The sequence below is a fragment of the Triturus cristatus genome, chromosome 9 (genome assembly GCF_964204655.1).
Source record: "Triturus cristatus chromosome 9, aTriCri1.1, whole genome shotgun sequence".
NCBI classification, from domain to species: Eukaryota; Metazoa; Chordata; class Amphibia; order Caudata; family Salamandridae; genus Triturus; species Triturus cristatus.
Genome location: NC_140592.1, coordinates 206,422,047 through 206,440,188, shown reverse-complemented (window position 1 = coordinate 206,440,188; position 18,142 = coordinate 206,422,047).

Genomic DNA, 18,142 nt, shown 5'->3' with positions numbered 1-18,142 from the left:
ACCAACGTTGAATTTCTTTGCATCGTCTGGCATGAAACTGCTGGAGTCAGACTAAGAAGTATCGGCCACTCGCTGAAGTTTGACATTGTCAATAGAGATGTACCTGTTTTCTTTTCGACCAGGAAGTGGAGGTAAAATGACTGTTCTTGTACCCTGCACTCCAAGCACTGGAACCGGTGCACGATAAGAGGGGCCGAACTCCTTCTTGTTCTCCACCTTCTCACGGACCAGGTCTCAAACTCGGGGTAGCCAGCCGACTACCGGAATCTGAACCTCAGCTTCAGATGTGGAGGGCAAGTGTTCTTTCGAAAGAGAGTCTCTGGCTTCTTGTAGAGTCTGCAAAACAGCACAGTGATCATCTACGTCAAAGGGTGCGGTCGACGCCGCCATGTCTAGACCATCAAGGTCTGGAACAAACATTCTGATTCCGAAGAGCATCATGTACGGGGTCCGCCCACCCAGAGACCTTCTAGGGAGATTATTAAGTGCACGTTGGACGTTATACAAATGGGCTAGCCAGTTCCGGCCTGTGCCTAAAACACGTGCTGTCAATGATTGCTTTAAGTCAAGGTTAATTCGCTCCACCACACTATTACCCTCAGGTCGGTAGGGGGACGAAAATTTGACTAGGACCCCCAAATTTCTCATAGCCTCCTTGTAAGCCTTAGAGGCGAACGCAGGGCCCTGATCAGAATGGAAGGTACCACACGCAAAAGTTCCCACAAAGACACGCAAATCCCTGATGACAGTCCGTGAATCAGCACTCCTTTGTGGCCATATCCAGAGAAAACGTGTGCACGAATCCACTGCAACCAAGATATACTTGTACGCAGTATCAGAAGAAAAAGGACCGCAGTGATCTAAATAAACACAACCAAATGGCTTATTAGATATATACAACTGTGTTTGTGGTGGACGCGCAACAGTAGAAGGTTTAATCTGTTGGCAAATGTCACAATCAAGAACATAAGCGCGCGCTTGTTTATATAAACCAAACCACCAGTAACGTTGTTGTAACAGAGATATTGTAGCGGACACACCGGCGTGGGCTGACGCCAACCCCTCGTGTGCAGCTAGAATCAGTGCTGGTCTGCAGTCCGCGTTGGGAATAATTCTGTCACCAACGTCGTTAATCCTCACTAACGGGACGTTATCAGGACTTAAGTGATAAAAATAACGAGAAGGAAAACCCTTCGGGTAATCACTTCCCTTCTCTGTAGCAGCAATAGCTGCCAAGATGTCATCATCAATCTTACTTTTGGATCTTGTAACTGCTGCCACTAAGTATGTAGCCACTGCTGTTTTTGCTGCCTCGTCAGCCAAGCTGTTACCGACAGCATGGACACCAAGTCGTTGGTGACCAAGAGTGTGAATGACATTCACGAGTGGGAGACGTTCTTTAAAGTCTGCCACTCGAACCCAAAGCAGTTTATGCTTAATTGTGCTACCTTTGGTGTCTCGATAATCATTCTGAGACCAGAAGTGTAAGTTGTCATTGTATGACTGGACACAATAAAAAGAGTCACTAACTATTAAAGTCGTGACACGGGGATCAGCAAACTCCAGTGCAAGCACCAGAGCCCGAAGCTCCGCCAATTGCGCGGTACAATCACCCAATGACTGCGTATGCACTGCATCAGATTGGAATTCACCATTTACGAATGTACCTACGACAATTGCGCAAGCCGCAGAATAAGCGTGCTTTGATCCAATCGCGGGCTGCGCCGAGCCGTCAGTGTATATGACACAATGGTATTCTTCGAGCGGGCGCAAAGACAGAGGAGCCGGATGAACGAATTCATACTGCAAGTACTCCTGAGTCTGTAATGAGGCGTCAAAGATATAAGTGACATCTGGCGACGTCAGAGTTGTTGCCCATTGTATCCACCGTGGATGCAAAGCTTTAGAATTTGGTGCACTTGCTTTAGTCACTGCCTCTAGGGCAGGATACGGTGTTACAACCAGAATCTGTTTCCCATGCGACAGTGCGCGTTCTTTAAGGATCGCCATCTGTACAGCAGTCAGAACTTTCTCGACCGTGGAAAAACGTAATTCAGCAGAGGTGTACAAGTGTGATTTATACGCAATGGGGACTGTATCGCCCTCATTAAACGTTAAATACGTGAAACCCACGGCGCCCGGTACTATTCTTATTACCAGGTTAGTGCGGTTATCACGCGTCAGCAAGTATTGTGAAGCAAGAAGATCAGCCTGTAAAGACTGTAGAACAGCGGAGTGTTCCAGCTTCCAGCTAGACTTCGAAAATGAAGGTTGTATCAAGGCATAAAGCGGTTTGATACGCTGGGCATAATCAGGAATATACGTACGTCCGAAATTCAGAAAGCCCAGAAGAGATTGCAATTTTTTCAGCGTTGTAGGAGCGCGCAAGCATGCGCACTTCTCCAGAAAGTGAGGAGCTGATCCCTTACCCTCATTGTTGAGCTCGTAGCCCAAAAACAACACTGTATATTCCGCGATGTGAGACTTCGCAAAATTAAATTTGTAGCCATAGTCAGCAAAACTCACTATAATATTGTCGACTCGAGACAGATGGGGCATCAGCTCATCATCCGTGAGGTAGATATCGTCAACGTAGGAGTATGCGTCGGGGTCTATTCTCTCTAAGAGAGAGACCACGCGAGCGGAAAAGACGCCAGGGCTATTTTTGTAGCCCATGGCCAATCTCGTTAACTGTTTTTGTTTGCCGCCCGAAGTAAACGCCGTCCACTGGCTACTCAGTGTGGACAGGTTGTGGCTAAAAAAGCCATTGGAAATGTCAAGTGTCGTTTTAAATCTTTTACGCACGAGACTGTCGACAAGAGCCGAGCTGTGTGTATTCTGTACCGCGCAGGTCCGGCAATGGGAATTTAGGTGCCGGTAATCCAAAACTAAACAGTACGAGCCGTCAGGCTTCGTTACAGTGAAGGAAGGGTTATTCATAGGGGACACACAAGTTTCAATAACACCCTGATATTCCAATTGCTCAAGGATTGCCGCGACGTGTGGCCTAGCTTCACGACGCATGGGATATTGGGGTTGAGGCTGGGGCATAGACCGCAATGGAATCTCATGGCAGGGGGACAACCGGTCCCATCCCACCTGAGTAGGATATACCGCCAGCGCAAGCGCCAGCGCCCACTCCTCAGCGTACACTTCAGCCTGGTCCTTAGGCACCGTGTGCGCAAAGGACGGGAGGATTACCTCCTCCCCTCTAGGAGCTTTTAAAATGAAAGCTGGGGGCCAATCTGCCTCCGCTAGGAGGATATCATAGGTGGTAGTCAGATTATCCCAAAAAATCCCCTTAATTGTACGTTGTATGTCACCCTCAATTAGTAAGACTATTTCATAAAGTCTGTCAGGGGGAGCCACTCTGGTGTCAGCTGTTTCAACAGTAACCATTATATCAGTTGCTGTCGCCGCCAGAAATGGACGCAGAGCTTGACGGACTATGGTAATTTCCGCTGCGCTGTCCAGTAGCGTCAGCGCCCATGTCCGGTTCCGAAGCTGTGTCCGCACTATCTGAGGCATACCTTGCCGTCAGAGCCGCCACTTTCTTCTTCTGAAACGGGGGTCTTTGTCGTGCAAATTCGTCCTGCTTGCCTTTACCCTCAGTCTGTCGGGGCTGGTCACGTGTTTGTGGTGCCACCCGACCTTTGCCACCGCCTCCGCCACCGGACTGTGAAGCCGATGTTTCCTGTGAAGAACGAGGAGAACGTTGTTCAGAAACCTGAAATCTATCAGGAGACTTAATAGTAGCACGATCTCGCAGATCATAAGTGCGTTCACTACTTGACTGAACGGGAGAGGCAGGCCGAGAGCCCTGTTTCTGCTGCTGCTTTCCCTGTTGTTTAGACCGCCAATTTTGTTTTGGAAAACTTGGCCGGTCATCCTTACCAGAGGCTTCTGCCTTACCCTGCTGCTTAAAATCGGGAGTTTTGATCACAGGCTTAACTCCTAAAGAGCTACGACCTAAATCACTGTATGCACCTGAGATTATTTTCGCAAATTCCTGCGGCTTATCCTCCTCAGCAACTTTCTTCAGTTCATTACGAACCTGGAATTGCAAAGCATCACCCTTAAGGTTACCCATTATCATGGTAGCCACCAGGTCAAACTCCTCGAGGAGCCGCATCCCTAATTCAATCGCAGACTCCGCACCGTGGTTCTCTTGAACACGTTTAATAACGGAGGGCAGCTGCAACATAGACGGAGTGCCATAGCACTGCGCGTACGTCGCCGCAAAGACCTTACCCCAGGAAACGCAATCATCTATGTGGGGGACCAAGTCTTTAGGCAAACTAATGGTGAGGATCCTGTGCTTCTCCACAGGAGACGTATTCGGGTATACCGCTTCTATTTGGTCAAATTTTTCAGCAAGCCAAAAGGGGAAATCATCCCTAGTTTGGGGGCGCTTGCCCATAACAGAATTAACCATAACAGGACTAATGACCACCGCGTGGTGGTCAGTAGGCTGCCCCGCAACAGCAGGCGCCCCCGCCTGCATATTGCGCGACACGTACTGCACTAACGCCCTATATACCGTAATAAGGGCAGTGTGTAGTACACGCAACTCAGCCACCGTCACCGTGAGGTAACGGGGATGAGGCGTAAATCCGGCTAGTACCGGCCAAGTGGCCCCTGCAATTGATAAAGGGCCCATTCTCGGCGGTATAACCACATGGGGAAGGGCGCCATTAAACCAAATATGATGCTGCCAAGCAGATATTGGTATTTCTTGTGTCCTATACGGTGTATAGTTCGCTGGCACGGCAGTGGCAGTGTAAGAATGAAAGGTATTATCATCCTCACTCACCGCCGGAATCGTCACCCAAGAGTAGAACAACTCATAGGGATGAGCCGCATCGGCTCCCACCACAAAGATGACGTTCATACCAGTGTCCGGCACCCCATACTGCGTCAAATGACGTTTCAGAGCTGCACGGCTATGCGCCGCAATATCTACCGCCATAAGGACAAGCTACACTTAAAGTATTCAGTAGCACAAGGGTTCAATAACCTTTTTAATGATCAAGCTTGAAGAAACCTATATCAATAGAAATAGGTAGGTTTATATCCGTCAGACTTGTTATCCGGAAACAAGAATGAGGGTGTTGTGGACTAAGATAAGCACTACTAAGGTGTTTCAACTCATAGACCAAACGTTAGGTGCGCCATGTTGCAGGGATTCTGCTTATATACAGAACTATGCGTAGAACCCCAGGACCTCAGTGAATTGTGGTGTACCAGAAACTCACCTTAGAACCCAGAACCCAGTATCCGGCTAGCATAAGTGTCCCATTCGTTATCCGAGGTTTAGCTCGGCGATCCCAATGAAAAGACAACCCAGAACAAGCGACTCAGTATACTCTCAGAAATGGTGGGAATCGGAAATACCTGTTCGTATATTATTCTCACATCAGTCCACAACAGGAATCAACAGAGACACGGTGAAAATAAAAGGAGTTTATTTTTATAGACCACGTGTCCTAAGATGCAGTACTTTGGCTAATACAAGCAGACAAATGATTAAAATCAAAATCATCAGCATCGTTACAATACCATAGAATATAAAAGGGGTGATCATGTTATAATGACAGTGGATACTACCACCTTCCCTTTACGAAGAAGCTAATATTATTATTAGGCTAATAGAAGGTCTCTGAGGCTTGAATAGGGGACCCCATACCTCAAAGATCAGCTTAGTGAAATCACATCACAGGAGCATCAGAAGTCTTCTCGCAGGAAGGCTCGTCTTCGGTCTGAATACTAAACATGAGGGCTGTCATATTAAAAGCACCAACTTTCAGGTATTTTGCAGCTGCCTGTGTGTTATGGCTAAATAGTGGGTCGATCAACCTAGAGTGGAAAACATGCAATTGTCTAACAACCCAGACTGTTTGTCACATCATGTACAGACCAAGGTCGCTGCGCAGAGCTCAGGATGGTAACAACAGATTGCTCTCGTGTGAGGCAAAGCTCGAGTCAGCAGTTTGTTTAAGCAATAACATGTGAACGCAGTGTCGTGCGCAAAAGCAGCAAGATGGCTTTCTAACATCTAACGTGGTTATGCTAACTGAACAATGTATGTACGTATTAAGGGAGTCCTTACTACACCATAGTAAAAGTCCCCCAAAATGACCTATCTCCTTCATGCTACTCTAAGTCATATATCCCTGCCTGCCACTGCCGCCAGCCTTCAGCATGGCCTTGCTATGTTGATCAGGGTTAACACTAGAATTTGCCATCCGGGTACCTGCATTGGGTCCAGAACCACCACTTCTGTAGGTCCCCCAGGGTGGGTCTGGCTGAGCCTGCCCTGGGGCAGAAGACAGTCTCACACAGGAGAAAGGTGGGCCCCTCAACCGGTGCATAAAAGCAGGTCCCCAGGACCACTCACCCAAGTACAACTTTGGGTGGCCTTCATAGGTCTCCATCTCCTCAGGGGTTTTCACCGAATAGAGGGCCCTCTTTTGTTCCAAAATTAGACGAATGCTCCAGCATCGAGAGCACGGTTACTCAACACACACAGGGCAGCGATGGCTTTGATGGCAGCAAAATCAATGAAAACTCCTGGAAAATCCAATCACACAACCCCTGTCCATGGCAAAATACATCAGAATTCAGTAGCATCACCATCAAGCCAAACACATAGAATTCTCATGATACCTCTGATTCTTGTTGGGAAAACACTGCAAACATACACAGCCACAGCCATTCCCTTGCAGGCTCCCATGGGAGTCCACATGTGACCTTCCAACCACTTCCAGCATCCTTCCATTAGAATTAAGACCAAGCCCAAAAACACAGGTAACCATCCACTGGGACCCAAAGAAAGCAGCACAAAAACAGCCCAAAGATTCTCGATCCTTCCAGAAGAAGGGCGTAGCCCTGTAATGCAGCTCAATTCGAGTCAAACCTTGCTCCATGCTATGTGCCAAGGCCACAAGAATAAGCATTTCTAAACAGAACAATTAAACTGAAATCCAAACTCCCACTTCCCTTCATAGTCGCACTCAGCACATGTAGGTCAAAAGGACACCCTGGTCCAGGTCAAAGCATCACACCTTTAAATGAAAACAGCCCACAGGGAAAGAGTATGGTCCTCCCATAGCTAGGAGAGGGGGACAACCAAACTAAAAGAGCACTAAAACACTTTAACACCCACTCCTGTCTTAAAATTCTACCACCTCTCAAAGGAGTTGAAAGCTCACCCTCCTTCTTAAAAATTCAGCACTTCCTTTTGAGTACCCCATGAGGAAATCTTTTGTTCATGGCTAAACAATTGAGCTCCTTGGCAAAGTGTAAATGCAGTTATTTTTCAAATAACGGCCTAACGATGTGCATTTTCCAAATCAACCCACAAAACCATACAGCTCCATGATCGAGCTGAAAGTGCACCAACACTGCTGGAACCCACCATTCCTCCAACCAAAGCTTTTAAAGGCTTTCTTCACAATGAAAATCACTCAAGTAACACAGGACATTGACTTTTCGCAACAACCACCTTGAAAGACATTGTTTACAATACACCAAGACAAATGCACTTCTGGGCGCCCAGATGACAGACACCTCACTAAAGACAATTCTAAATCTCGCAAATGCTTTCCAAGTTATGTCTTTTTGTATTTTTGTACATACCCTACTTAGGAGAGGTATTCTCGAGCCCCTCAGGAACTAATTGTATGGCAAGAATCTGTTTCTAAATTCTTGCAATTCATATGCAGAAACTTCTCTCACTTTTGATACACTAACACTGAACCAAATGCTAGCATCCCTCATGCACTACACAGCGCACTCATACACAATACCTGGTATCAACACATGACCAAAGTATGCACACACACTATGAACAAGTCATGGTGCATATGTTCGCTGATATCCCAGGCCGTAGGCACAGACAGGCTTTACCTATCTCAGGAGATAGACCCTGAAAGAGCAAAATGTCTCGTCCACCTATATCTATGTAGGATCATGGCAAAAATCCAACCCCATAGAGTTAAAACCCATAGAACATTAGTAAACATCACCCGTTCCGAGACCAACCCCACTACACTGTATCTCTTCACCGAGCCTAGCAACATCCAATCCAATGTAGACAGGATGCAGAAGAGGCACCATCGGTAAGGGCACTGTTTGGCCACGGGACTTCGTAGAGAAAAGGTTCATGGCGGTAGCAAGAGCACCACACCAGTGCACAAATAGGCCTGATCCTATCTCCATCTTCAGTCCCAGGGTGAACACAATTGGAGAACAATGAAAACAATGAAAAAGTAAAGTCAGCAGATGCTTATATAATCAGAAGTATAAATCCAGCTATCCCAGGGATCAACAAAAGAGTACCTCAAAGCACAGAGTCAGGAAATCATGAGCACAAGATTTCTTAATAATTAGTGTTGAAGCTTCGGTAGACTGCATTCTGAAGGGTTCAGGCCAGATCATCGCTAAATGAAATACCGATGTACACCACAAATGAAGTCATGAACTTCAGACATGGAGTTGAAATAAAATAGGAGAGAAGTTTATTTCATAATATGAAGCTACAGCCACTGGCACAAACAGTCCAGCTTTTAACTCTGTCATTTCACCCCACGTCTCTACATTCTAAAGCAGCCCCTACCAACAGTGAACACAGGTGAAGGGGGAAAGAACATACCATTATTCCATTACGGGATAAAAAGGAATATATGATGCTGCAAAGCATGCATTTACAACGCATGCCTTTACAACGCGGTCAGTACAACAAAAGCGTAATTACCACGCGTACCATTACAAACAAATACGCGAAATTGCTTGTTCGCGATGCTTTTTTCCTGTTCGCGAACACTGTTTGCGTGCTCGGGGGGAAATATCACGCGAACACGTATTTTGAGAACGCGAACAAGCAGAATTTTGGGCAATTCCGCGTTCTCCGCGGAATGCGAAACTACCCAAATTCCGCGAGCGGAACGGAATTTACCACCCAGGCCTAGTATACACTGAGCTAGGGAAAAGGTACACCACACACACACACTTTTCAGTAACATAACTGTCATGTCATATGAGGAGGATAAAGTAGTTGAAGAATCAACTGGGGGGAGTGTTGTAATGGGTAAATACAACGTAATGAGTACCATGATATGTGCAGGCTCAACAACGACAATACCAATAAATGCGGTACCAATGTATGCAATAAACTTTGCCAATATGACAATATCAGTGCTCATAAATACAATGTCAATGTATTTCATAATCTATCCCTGCACAACAATGAAGATAGCAGCAGTAGCAATCTCAATGTATGCAATAATCCATGTACAGACAACTATGTTGTTACCAGTAAAAGAGATGTTAATATATGTCATGATCTAGGAATGCAAAAGTATGCCAATATCAGTAAAGACAATGCTATAATAGACTATGACAACTGTACACAAGGGATTGGGAGTAGCATGATAAAAATGACACTAGCCATATTAATTGTAGGAGTTACAATAAACTCATAGCATTGCTTTTGGATTTACCCAAAATGACCTTCCCATCAGCCCTGAGTCAGAGATACGTGGTCAGACAGGCCCTGTGACCCACACACATGCCTTTTGAATAACGGGTCACAGGTGGGGTCTCTCATACCCAAATATAAATGCACCCCCAGGGAATACCTGGCTCGATCCTGATGGCGCAGGTAAAGAAAAATGTTGTATACCTTCTCTATTTTGCATGAAAATACTAATTACGTAATCCAGTTATATTTTAATTTGAATTAACTGTGTGATGTGTTATACTAACCAACAACATGCATTTTTGGTAAACACAAATTACACACGGGACTCATTGCTATTTGCATGGCAGAATAACTCTAATAACTAATTGTGGTACGCCTATTAACAATAGTATGTGTGGTGATAGAATATTGCATTATTTATGTTGCTTTGGTGACGTTTGCGTTCCTGTTGATGCCAAATGGTGAGTATTATTGCTTTAAATGTCGCTATAAGCTAGGAAAATACTAATACATAAAGGGATTAGTGTGGGTTTAAACATTAGAATCTTCATTTCTGCATATTACTTATTCTTTGTGTTTGTATTGCTTAAGTTGGCATTCGGGCCTACCAAGCCATGACATTCAAAATGGAGTTCGGAAGTGGCCACCATCTTGTGAGCGCAATGTCTTCTGCGCAGACTCAGATGGCTCCGAAGATCTCCAGGCATCCTCAATTCAGAGCACAGTGTTCATGGTCAAGGATAGGAACATGGAGGACTGCCAAACTTCAGTCAGTGAAAATTACCAGAGGAAACAATAGTCACACATAACCAAGATTCAACAATGTTGCATGAGCATGACATAGACTGAGGAAGTGACCCAGCAACTTCTCTGAGAACCCAAGTCAGTGGGAAAACTGGACCATATTGCACATTTTGCCAAATGGACCAATCATATTCTTTCTTAGTCTAAGAAATGTTTCATGTTACCCAGAATTTTATTATAAAAAGGTAGTAGAATAGAGAGGGGGTCGCAGATCATGTCCGGAGGAGAGTGCGTTCCAAAGGGGTGTCCTGAATTTCCGTGATCGATTCGCTTGCAGGATTACTTGGCCCTTTGGAGATCATTGGGGCTGTGTCGTGCTGAGCAAAGAACTTTTTCCGGACTTTTGAGTCTTGGCCTGCTTCCAATTGAGATGATTGGGCGAAGAATTTGGGTTATGCAGAGCCAATTGAATTAGAAAATAACCCTGATAGCAAGAATAGGTAAATATAAAATGTCATGCAATTTGTGTTGATAGACTGAAATTCAAATTTGATTGACCGAAATGCTAATTTATAAAATTGAAACAAGGATTAGATAAACTAAATATTGATTAACAGAATAATGAGTTTGTGGTTCTTCCATTAGGTTACTAGAGGATTCTGAAGTTTTATTGTGTTTTAGCTGGTTCTAAATCACCATCAACCAGTCAAACTAATTGGTCCACTCGACTAAGTGGTGGAGTGCCTTGATGTTAAGGTTAGGATCCTATAGGTGTTGATGTAAATATGTATATACTATAATAAATGTTTCTTTCCTATAGGTAATAAGGTACCCTCCACATGTCCAGCTCATCGTTCCTCCTGTGTGCAGACTCGTGAGAGAAACGTATGAGTGTTGGTGTTATGGGCCCCACCAATGAATGCATGTGTGAATGAGTTACAGTGACGACAGGTCTGTGACACAGGGAGGATATGTAAATGTGCCCCCTTTCGCGCTGGAGCAATCCCACAAACAGATCCGCGGCACCTAGCCCCAATAAAACATACTTGGCCAAAATCTTGCGTTCCCCAAAAAATACCACTAAGCTATATATCGCATGTAGAAAGAAACACTCTGCCAATCAGGAAATTACATGCACACCACACATAGTGATCACGCGTCCCTCATGTCGGACATCTGAACACATACACACTGGCACACACTAGCGTTCCCCGAGGTCAAATACCCATTTGTGTCCTTATCAATATGCCCACCCTTTTTTATTCATGACTGTAATGCCTTTGAAGAATGCAGCAAGAGGTTTATAATACATTCAAGAAATGTATAAAACCAGCCAAAACTTTGTACACAGGGAGACTTTCCTCAGAAAAATTCAGTTTAAATGCTCCTGGCTGCAGTGTTTCATGAAACCAACTTTTCCTGTTTAGCCAAATGCCTGTTGACTTTTCATTTCTTTAAGGTAAATTCATATCCGAGCAACATTGTCATGGGCAGCAAACCAAGGGTATTTCTTAAAACTGTTAACCAATTTATAAATTATGCCTGCTCTCATGTGACATCTACAGATTAAAGCATAATGGACCTATTTAGTGAGGGCTCAGTTTGCAAGCTTCGCTAGCCCCAGATTTGAGAGAGATATTGACCTGCTCCGAAACTTGAAATTTTCCATCCGCAGTTGATACTCCAGGGGATTTCTGCTGTTCTTTAAAGTAAAATAACTGCAAAAGTGATATTGCCTAAACATTTATGAAGAGCAGGCATTGGATGCAAATGATGTTCTCTGAGTAGCAGTCTGCTTCTGATGTAGGCCACTGGTTGGGGTCAAGCCTTCTCCATTAGCAGAGCTCACTCTGGCCAAATTTCTTTTTGAATTAATCCATTTGTACAATTAAGCCATTAGTGTAATCAGGAGCCTTTAGTGGAGGTTCGTTTGGAAGATCTGATATGTTTTGTTACAGTCATGTTACCAGTAAATTTTGATGCATTTCCTTTAATAGTCTTAGTGCTCTTTGAAGGCCTTTACCTGAATGTCAGGCGTGTGGGTGTGTGAGTTTCCTAGTTACCACTACACAGGATCTTCATATTGAAAAAGCCTCAAACTTCCCCCACCTAATTGTTTGATAATGTATACAATGTATCAGTTTCTATGCTGTAACTTATTTATAAGCGCAAAGTGGCCTCATGTGACGTGTCTGTATTGAAATCCTGATTCTCTAGTCATTTTAATCTGAGAATCACCATTTCATTCCAAGACAAGAGACTGTCATTATGCATGTTGAAAGCCCTTCAACACTACCTCAGGCATATCATCAATTGGCTTTAATATTGTCTTGCAATATTTCCACATCTGACCAATCAGCTGCCTTTAAAATACCCTCTAGTTTATCACCAAACCAAGAAGCTTTACTTACCATAGCTCCCCTGTGAGAAGTTGGCCTGGTATATGATGTCCACTAATTAAAGTGGGCACCTTGCACCAGTCCAAACAACCCTTATGGTGATTTCAGAGGTCAAAGATAACCTTGGAAAGCTATCCTAGTGGTAGCTGTGGAGAGCAGCTTTCAGGCTTAGTCTTGAAGGAATGTTAAGCAGCTTGTTTTACCAGAATGCAACCTTATAGTATTGGTTAAATGAAAGGAGAACAACACAGTAGTTATAAAAATATGTGTTTATTATTATAACACAACTTAAATACCACACAGAATCTGCTACACACAGATAATTACAAAGCACACAATACTGTAGCATAGAAACAATCATAAGTAGCACTAATACACAGTGGGCTCCTGGGGAGACCAAACCATATACTAAACTAGTGGTATAAGAACCACGACTCAAGTCAAGAAAGTGTCTAGAGGATGTAGAATCACTGGGACCCCAAGGAACCACCTAAGGTGAGCAAGATGGGACCCCACAAAGGACGGGTGCAGTGTGTGAGCACGACCGCATGCTGGCTACAATTCAATGGGAGAGACGAGGTTACAATTTTAAATTTTAAGGTCCCTTCCCAGTGGATTATGAAGAAACCCTTTGGAACATAGAAGGTTGGAGAGCCACCCCACCAGTGGATACCGAAGTACCAGAGTTACCTATCCCAGGGAAGCCAGGTGCATAGGGCTGAAGTGGCATCGGAAACCGCCATCGTTCTCAATGGGAGTCTTCAAAGAAATACCACAGCTGGAAAGAATAAAAGTGTCAGGTGGAACCCACAGGTAGATTCTTGATGTAAGGAATGTGAAAGCAGAGGGGACAGAATCTGGGTCACTCAGAAGTGTCCAGGGGCTTGGTAGACCAATGCCCCCTGATGTCGGGTGCTTCAGGTGTGAAGATGGAGAAGTTGAATAAACAGCTGCAGGGACCAGGAGAGGTCACAGATGACAAGGAGCCATATACAAGCTGTCCCACAAAGGATTTTGAGTGCTGAGGGGTCGCTGTCTGGCGGGAGCACCAACAAGCCTTGACAACGGTAACCCACGAAGAAGGTCCCAGAAGGTTACGGTCTAGCCCAGCAAGAACAAGGGATCTTACCACAGTGAGAGGAGTCAGGGCATGCCTGGAACAACCAGGGGAGCCTGAGAAAAGCAGTGTTGTCCCGCACGTGGACCCACAGCCCGAAGGCACAGGAGTCACGAGGGGACCTCTAGCAGTTTCATATGAACTTGCAAAAGTACGTGGTCCACAGAGGTTCAGGTTACAAAAGATACTGGCCTCAAACATCGTGAGAGGGCAAGTCAACCTCAATGAACAAAGGAACCCACCCCCTATGCTGCTGGAGCCTTCGGAGTCTACAGGAGCTCAGGATCAGCAGACCAGTCAGTTGTGTTACGGTGCCTACAAATGCAGCGGAGTGACTCCTTCACCCCAAGGGAGATACTTCAGTTGTCCTTAATGCTCCACAGGTCCTGCATGGAGCCTGTATAGTGCACAGGCACAGACGATGCTTTGGACGGAGAGGGAGATGAAGTGGTGCCCAGTCGAAGTCCACCAAAGTCCAGAGTGTACAGACACTTGAAGGTCAGTGGTTTCTTGATCAGAATCTTGTCCACGTCGAGTCTAGGGTCCTACAGTCAGGTAGGCCCTTTTGTACACATGGGCAGATTCAGGGGACCCTCTAAGGGGAGCGTCAGGACAGTGGGGAGGTTACTCCCATGTCCTTTATCCAGTTACGTGCCAGAGCAGGAGCAAATGGCTCCCATGACTGGTTTGAACTGGACTATGCACAGGGAAACCAAATGTGCCCTTCGTGCCGACTTTCAGGCACTTTGGAAGTGCACCCACCCAGCTCCAATACACTAAATCCTGTCTGAGGTGGTCACACCTCCCTGTGACAGGATGCCTATTGTGCTGCCTTCCTCTGCTCGAGCTTGGCTCAGCAGCAGGAGGGCAGAAATGTGTCTCTGGTCAGCTGAAACCATTTTCTGCTGTCCAGGTCGAGAAGGCTGGTACCGGGAAGACAAGGGACCCCAAGAAGCTTGCTTCTGAAGAGTCGAATCATACCTCCCACACCGGCTACCGGTGTGGAGGTCTGATTCCAAGGTGTTTGATACCAAATACGACATGGCTTGTTGCAGCCGTTTGAGATAGCATTTTACACGAGCATATAATGCACCTCTACCTATATCTCGGGCTGCGTCACTGACAACCTGGGAGAATGGTCTCCAAAGGCTACAAGTGTGCCCTGCTCATGCAGGGGCACTCTCTCACGTAAAACCCAGCACCCTGCCTTCAGGATTGTCAGGGCCTGCTTTAGGGGTGACTTATAGGTTTTTAGTGTAGTGACCTAAAGATATAGTAAACCTATATCTAAAGTAAGTGGTGCATGCACCATCTTACACAGACTGCAATGGCAGGCCTGGAGTTCCATTTTGCATGGCCTCTTATGGGTGGCACAATACATGCTTCAGCCCATGAGTGGCCTCAGGGGTACCTATGCCCGGGGTACATGTGTACCATATACTGGGGACTGACAAGGGTACCCCAGTATCCAATCTGGAGTGCACCTAAGTACATGGCATAACATTTTAGGGAGAAAGCAGATAGACTAGGGGCCTGATTAGCAGGATCCCAGTCAGACTAGTCAAAAACCAGCAAAACACTAGGCAAAAAGGGGGGGGTAAGCATGCAGTCAGATCCTACCTTCCTACATCCCCTCATTAAATGTGTCTTTGATTTTTCTACATTTACTCCTGCTTGTTTCATCATTTGCAAAATACACCTCGATATAGTAGCTGTACTTACTACCCAAAAGGGTTTTACAATTGATGCTCACCATCTCCTCTGTTTTCTTCTACTCTTCACTTCTACTCTTTTAGACAATGTACCTACCGCACATAACTTTGTACATTCCATACATTTTGATTAAAATACAGAACTAGTTATAGTTTTAGTCCTCGTCAGAATTAAAAAAAATACTCTATCTGGAGTATAGATTCTGCTACTTACTTCCAAACACTGCACATCTGAAACCCTCTTGAATAATACAAAGCATAAAGAACAGACCAACTTGTATGTATTATACTCATGTATTTATATAAATTAACATCCCGTAATACATCATACTTTGCACTGGGAGGCCTCCTAATTATTATGCTTTTCATTATCCTGCATACCAAAATATGCCTTCCTATCGACTTTACCCCAACTGGTTTATGTCCTGCTGAAATCACTGATCTGTAACAGTTTACCGTTCAGTATGAAAAACCTCTTTTGAATTGCTCTACCAAAACTTTTACCACCTTGACCATAGGTACCTCCATGGGATCCAAACCCCTCCCTTCCAAATTCCTCCATACCTAAGTCTTGTTCCTTGTGCCCATGACTGCTCGAGTAATTCTGCTGCCCCTTCTGAAGGACCCTCAAATGCTCTAAATCTCCAGACACCTTCCAAACAAGAAGGTCCAACTTCTTGCTCCCTATCAAAGGAAGCTCTTCACGTACTTCAATTGTTAACCACCCTTCCTCTGTCAGAATCAAAAACGGTACTTCACATGCTAGCTCCATAGCTGTTGGAAAACAATGCTTTTGACACCCAAAAGGGAGTTATCAGTACTAACTGACATCTTTCCTTACTCTCCTTCCTCACCTTCAGAAGCACTCTCTGTATCAGTACAAAAGTTGGAAATGCATACCTCCTGCTCTCTGACCATTTCTGTTAAAACACATCTATCACTGCTGCATCTGGGTCTGGCATCCAAGTGTAATAAACCGGAACCGGACAAATCAACCTCATCGCAAAAAGAGCTATCTCAAATGGACCCCAATTATGATCTGTTCTCTTGGACTATAGGATGGACCTAGCTTCTAATTTATGTAATCCTTCAGATGTCTTGAATATGAATCTGCAACTGAATTCTTTTCCCCTGTTGATACTCTGCTCTGAGACCTATGTTGTGCTCCAGACAAAACAAAATATAACTATTTCACTATGCCTGACAGATTCCTTGATCTGCTCCCCCCCTAGCCGATTTATGTAACTTACCGCTGAAATGTTGTCAATTTTCATCAAAACTGAATGTTCCTGTAAAATATTGCCGAAACTTCTCAAGGCATGAAGCTCTTCTGTCGACTTAAGACAATTTATGTGCTGATTCTTCTCCATGCTTGACCAAAGACAACCTGTCTTCTGCGTCCCTATCCAAGGTCCCCAACCAGAAAGACTTGGCATATGTCCCCAGGATGTAAACTAGAGCACACCTAACAATTGCTGTCCCATTCCAGGGCACTAGATGGTGCATCTGGGACTCCAATTCCTCCTTTGCTTCTATACTCAGCTTCACTAAGTCGCCATACCATAGTCCCTTCCCCAATGCCTCAGCTTTCACTCTGTGTAAGGCCCAATAATGCAAGGGTCCTGGGAATGAAGCTTGGATTGATGAAGAACACAAGCCTATAAATCCTTGCTAAACCTCTCCAAGTTTCACTTTCTCTTCTTACCACTCTCACCACTTCCTTTTTTATCATTTTCTTTTCCGATAACAATATCTTTTTTTAAATCTACTCCATCCAAAATACTCCTCACCTTTCTCAATTCCTTCACCAGCTCATCCTGGTCTTGAGACATGATAAGTATGTAGTTGAAATAATCAATCATGCAAATGTATTTATTTAAGAGTTTTATATATCGCTAACTAGACCTGAGGGTATCAGAGCACTTTACAGCATTATCACACGAAAGATACATTTACACAGTAATATGTACAGTAAGTCAGGACGTATCGCAGAGTATCTTCGAAAAAGAGCCCATTGTCCTTCATACGATATGTTAGCATAGTAGGGTGTCCGGTGTCTTATGACGTTTCACAGAAATGTCGTCAAAGAAAGCACTGTGGCTCTAGGCGAGATTAATGAGGTAAGGTCTTAGTGTCAGAGGGGCCCGATTCACCGAACTAACTTAAGACAAAATCCTAAACTTACTACCATTTAGGTATTCACAGAAGGCACTTACTCATTTCAGTATTCACAGAAGTTAGGAGTCCTAACTTTAGGACTCCTAAATGCCTTCTGTGAATACCAAAGGTCCTAAAGTTAGGATTTTTCTCAGTTTAGGAGTAGTAAAGTTAGGACTCCTAACTTTAGGACTCCTAAATGCCTTCTGTGAATACCGAAAGTCTTCAAATTAGGATTTTCCCCAGTTTAGGAGTAGTAAAGTTAGGACTACTAACTTTAGGACTCCTAAATGCCTTCTGTGAATACCGAAAGTCTTAAAGTTAGGATTTTTCTCAGTTTAGGAGTAGTAAAGTTAGGACTCCTAACTTTAGGACTCCTAAACTGAGAAAAATCCTAACTTTAAGACTTTCGGTATTCACAGAAGGCATTTAGGAGTCCTAAAGTTAGGACTCCTAACTTCTGTGAATACCGAAATGAGTAAGTGCCTTCTGTGAATACCAAAATGAGTAAGTGCCTTCTGTGAATACCAAA